This window comes from Chiloscyllium punctatum, chromosome 31, assembly GCF_047496795.1.
Source record: "Chiloscyllium punctatum isolate Juve2018m chromosome 31, sChiPun1.3, whole genome shotgun sequence".
NCBI lineage: Eukaryota > Metazoa > Chordata > Chondrichthyes > Orectolobiformes > Hemiscylliidae > Chiloscyllium > Chiloscyllium punctatum.
In genome coordinates, this window is record NC_092769.1 from 63,294,756 (window position 1) to 63,300,755 (window position 6,000).

Genomic DNA, 6,000 nt, shown 5'->3' on the forward strand with positions numbered 1-6,000 from the left:
TTGTGGCTTATGTCGTAATCCAGAGGTTATTACCCTTGTTGTTTATGCTTTCTAACCCTAGCTGCTCATATTCCCTCAGCAGAACCTCTTGCCCCTTCATACCTATATCATTGGTACTTTATGCAGACCATAACCACCGGATCTTTCCCCACCAACTCCAAGTTGCTCTGCAGCGTAGATGAGATATCCTAAACCTGGCATGCAACAACAGCCCTTGAGACTCTCCACTCTGGCTACAGAGTACAGTGTATAGTCCACTGACTATACTATCCATGAATGACTCCGTGTACCATAGTGCAATGGTTCGTCTGCCCCACAGCCCACATGCTCATCCACACAGGCAGCAAGAATCTCAAACCTGTTAGCAAGCTCAAGGACTGAGGCTCTTTCACCACCACCTCTTGCATCCTCCTACCTGCCTCATTCATAGTCACTCCCTCCTGTCCCTGACCACTGACTAAATTCGAGGTAATTACTCTAAGGGGTGAGACTGCCTTTAGAAACACAGTATCCAGCTAACTGTCCCCTTCCTGATGTGTCACAGTATTCAAAGATCAGGCTCCAATTCACTGGCTCTGCGCGAAAGATCCTCAAGCAACCACCACTTGGTCTCGAATGGCCACCATGAACCACAATAAGGTCCACCAGCTCCCACATCACACACATGGCCTGGTCCTGCACCTTCACTTTATTTACTTAGTTCTTTTTTTATTTCCTACTGGTATTTTTGTTCATAACCTGTAAATATTTTCCCTCTTTACCTTCAATCTGAAAGTAACTGATAGCTGTTACATTCTAATGATTTTCTTGCGGTGTCATTCTTTATTTCGTAATTGGTCCCCCCAGTTCTGGGCTTCAATTTATCCCGTGAAAGACCTTACAAACTATGATCCATAAAATGGAAGGAAAAGTCAGCTCTTCCCTCTGTACCAAATTCCCACACCATCTTCAAATTCCTTGAACTTGAGTATGTTCACTCACATTCTGTCTCACTCCAGATGTGATCTGTCCTTTCTGACCCTGTGAAGCTTACTGGTTGTGAGAATATCATCGGGCCAAATCCGCAGCGACTGGGTGTCTGCTTAAACGTCGCTGCATGAAAATTTAAATCATTCTCTGCTTTTCTTTAGCAACCAGGCACTTAGCAGCTGAACATGCCCTTCTGCCTTTCAGAACTCCAATTTGTTTCTCCGTACAATTTTAATGCGAGCCAACACCAATGTTGAGAAGAAAATTTGGTCTGGTACCAATAGGGAGCATAACTGCATTGATCACCACAGAGCGTATAGACATATTTGTCAAGGGTGAGAGAGGCTGAGGAGATACAAGACCGCCACAGAGCAACAATGTCACCAACATCACATTTTGTTCCATCTCTGACTACAAATTTCCTGACGCTGACAGCGAATGGGGCTTAGAAAATGAGGCAGGGTTGTATTTTGGGTATCGGTCATTAGCTCTGTCAGAAAAGGTTCAAATCAGAGACTGCAACAAGTGTTGTCGATGACGATCTCACTTGCAGTGGGAAATCCAAATTTAAGTTTGCTGACTTCAGCACTCAGCAACATCAACAAGCCCATCACGTTTTTTTCATTCTTTCACAGGATGAGTGCATCACTGACTAGGCAGCATTTATTGCCTATCCCTAATGGCCCAGATGGCGGTTAGGAGTCAACCACATTGCTGTGGGTCTGGAGTCACAGGTAGGTCAGGCCAGGTAAGGACAGCGGTTTCCTTCTGTAAAGGACATTGGCGAATCAGACGGGTTTTTCCAACTATCGATAATGGATTTATCGTCCTCATTAGATTCTTAATTCCAGATACTTATTGAATTCAAATTCCTCCATGTGCCATGGTGGGATTCGAACCCAGGTCCCCAGAATGTTAGCTGGATCTGTGGATTAACAATCCAACAATAATAACACTGATACCTCCCACTGCTGAAATCAATGTTGTTCCTGTCGAATCAGTGATTTATCCAGCAGAAAGCCATTTGATCCTAACTGTTTGTGCTAATACTGGAAAGACATCCAGAGTCTATTGCCCTACTTCATTACAACATGGAGGATCACCAGCCTCCCCTCCCATTTCCTCTCCAATCTTCATTGTCATACCACAGAGGGATAGAAAGCCAAACCAAATCAGCTTCACTGACACTGGATTTGCAGTGCAGTGAAAATAAAATAATCAATGACCCTGAAAATTATCCACTTGTTCCTAGCTAGTTGGTGCAAATAACATATCTTGGAGACCAAGTTTGTAACTTAAACAAAAATTAATGATTTACTCATACTGTAACTTTAGCAGGACAGGGTTAAACAAGGTTTAATTAATTAATATCTGAGATTTCAACCCAATCTTCTTTAATCATATCCCCCACTCTCACACACAGACAGACACAGTTAAGGGATGAATTAAAAAGAAAATAAATGAATTTTAATTTGCTGGTACAATTAAACTTTTTCAAAAGATGGATGCCAAGATTTCTTGCAATCCTTGGAGAATGAATTATTGACAGGCACATTACAATATATCAAACATTGCAGTCACCAGTGAAGGCAAACAGTTTTGGTGGACTTCCAGAAATATTTATTTACTTCTTTTCATAGAATATTCAACAATTCGATGATCAGCTAGAAACCCAGACAGAGTTCTTTTAAAAAGCCAGTCCTAAAACTTCCAAAATTACTCAGGCATTTGCCACATCCAGTCAGAACCGGTTTTATCTTATTTCCTTTCAACTAATGTTCTCTGTGGTTGGCTGGTTCACATCACATGGTTCACATTATTGTGAAGGGTAGGTTGTGCCTCACAAAGCTTATTGAGTTCTTTGATAAGGTGACCAAACAGGTGGATGAGGGTAAAGTTATTGATGTGGTATATATTTACTAAGGCATTTGATAAGGCTCTCCACAGTAGGCTATTGCACACAATACAGAAGCATGGGATTGAGGATGATTTAGCATTTTGGATAAGAAATTGGCTAGCTGAAAGAAGACAGGGGGTGGTGGTTGATGGAAAATATTTATTCTGGAGTTCAGTTACTAGTGGGGTACCGCAAGGATCTGTTTTGGGGCCACTGCTGTTTGTCATTTTTATAAATGACCTGATGAGGGCATAGAAGGATGGGTTAGTAAATTTGTGGATGACACGAAGAGTTGTGGATAGTGCCAAAGGATGTTGTAGGTTACAGAAGGACATAGATAAGCTGCAGAGCTGGGCTGAGAGGTGGCAAATGATGTTTAATGTGGAAATATGTGAGGTGATTCACTTTGGAAGGAGTAACAGGAATGCAGAGCACTGGATAATGGTAAGATTCTTGGTAATGTAGGTTAAGAGAGAGATCTCGGTGACCATGCACATAGATGCCTGAAAGTTGTCACTCAGGTTGATAGGGTTATAAAGGTACACTGTGTGTTAGCTTTTATTGGTAGAGGAAATGAGTTTTGGAGCCATGAGGTCATGTTGCAGATGTACAAAATTCTGGTGCGGCCACACTTGGAGTATTGCGTACAATTCTGGTCACCGCATCATCGGTAGGATGTGGAAGCTTTAGAAAGGGTTCAGAGGAGATTTTAGAATGTTGCTTGGTATGGAAGGAAGGTGTTATGAGGAAAGGCTGAGGAACTTGAGGCTGTTTTCGTTAGAGAGAAGATGGTTGAGAGGTGACTTAATTGAGACACGTAAGATAATCAGAGGGTTAGATGGGTGGACAGTGAGAGCCTTTTTCCTTGGATGGTGATGGCTAGCATGAGGGGACATAGCTTTAAATTGAGGGGTGACAGATATAGAACAGATGTCAGAGGTAGTTTCTTTACTCAGAGTAGTAGGGGCTTGGAATGCACTGCCTGCAACAGTAGTGGACTCGCCAACTTTAAGGGCATTTAAATGATCGTTGAATAAACATATGAATGAAAATGGAATAGTGTGGGTTAGATGGGCTTCAGGTTGGTTCCACACTGTAATATCCTATGTTCTATGTATCAGTCCACTTTTGATTGAGCAACTCAACATCCAAACATCTGTCAGCTCTTAGTATAGCAACACTCGGTGCCTGGTCATCCACGGTGTTTCTTAGATCAGTGTTATGAAGTTGTAGAGGTGTACCATACCTTTAAGAGAGAGAGAGGGAGCTAGGAAGGACTGATTGGAAGCACAGTGTGTACTGAACAATTTAAAAATGTAGCATTTGGTTGAAACAAATAAGTAGAGCTGTGTTGCCATGGAACAAAAACAAATTCAAATTCAGCCAATCAGCTTAAATTATGCCCCAGAGACCAAAATCCAACCAAATTTGCACTTAATGTTTTGATGACATTTGATGCCTTCAAACCAATGAAATGATCTGATGTTTGAGGTATAAAACCGGACAGCTGTGTGGAGATCTGCCAAGCAAACCAATAAGTATAGGCTTCTAGCCAAATAGCTCTCTGGAAGGTACCTGTCCATAAGAAATTTGTGCAGCAGAACATCGAAGCCAACCTGGAGAAAAATGTACAGAGGAAAATCTACAAAGGAGAATCGACAAAGCTTGGCTGGCTTTGAAACATGGGTTTTTTTTTGTAAATATTGGTTGAGTTTCTTTTAATCAGGCCAGTATTGTGGAGTGGGAGGTAAAAGATCAGTTTAAAAGAAAGGAATGAAAATAGTGGTTCTAATGCTCTCTGTTTGACTTAAAGAATAAAATTGTCAATTTTTACTTTAAATAGTGAATTCTGGGATAGTTCTTTGCCTCTCGAAATTTAACAGATTACTTGCAAGGTGAACTTCTCTGTGTGTCAGGTTTAAGTTAGCAGAGGGGTTTACTCCATGTCGTAACATCAGGAATTAAGTTGCATTGTCTTCCAGGCAGGTTCTCAATAGCAAACAGCTGAACATTTTCTTTTCTTCACTTCAAAATACTCAGCTGTTCAACCCTCAATCTCACTTACAGTTCCACCGACAAAAACCAGAAAAGTAGGACTCGAAGTGAGCTCAGATGGAGCGGCCATGGCAGCAGGAGGAGAGCAGAGTGAATCAGGGGCGAAAAGCAGTGGTGGGGCTGAATGCAGGAGTGGGAGGAGCTCCAGTCTGACACTGTGAAACAAGGCGTGGTGTGGTGTTGGCTGCTTGGGAACCAGATTCAGAGAGGAAGGGAGCAGTACCACAAGGGAGATGGAGTGTAAAATCCTTCTTTTGTGGTTTGGAGGGATAGAGAGTGAGCTTGAGAAATCTGATTTGGTGAGTAGTGGGTAAGGTTGTGAAAGTAGTTCCTCGTTGATTATTTGTAGTTGCTAAGGTTCACGGTGGCAGGGGAACCCGGCCCTGTGGAGGGCTTCTTCTGCAATACGTCGGACATCTGGAGCACTTATAGTTAACTGCTGCAGCTGGAGTTACGGATGGACTCACTTTAGAGCATCGGCGATGCTGAGGACCTTATGGATAACACATTTAGTGCACCACAGGCCGTGGCTACACAGGCAGAAAAGTATTGGATGACGAGCAGGAAGATGAGTAACAGGCAGTTCAGGAGCCCCCTTGGACCAACCCCCTCTCAAAGCAATTTACCATTTCAGATAGTGTTGGGAGTGGGACAGCCTCTCAGGGGCAAGCAACTGCAGCAGCTAAATCACTGGCAACTGGCTCTTGCCTCTGTTGTACAGCAGGGAGTGTCAACGTATTGGGGAGTGGTAGTGCTCAGGGTCTGTATTGTCTGGGGTGTAGGTAGGCAACATGTACCGGGAAATAGAGAAGGCATGTCAGAAAAGCAAAGTCACGGTGATAATGGGAGACTTCAATATGCAGGTGGACTGGGTAAATAATGTTGCCAGTGGATCCAAAGAGAGGGAATTCATGGAATGCTTACAGGATGGCTTTTTGGAACAGCTTGTCAGGGAGCCCACAAGGGAGCAGGCTATTCTGGACCTAGTGCTTTGCAATGAACCAGACTTTATAAAAGATCTTAGAGTAAGGGAACCCTTAGGAAGCAGCGATCATAATATGGTAGAGTTCAGTCTGCAG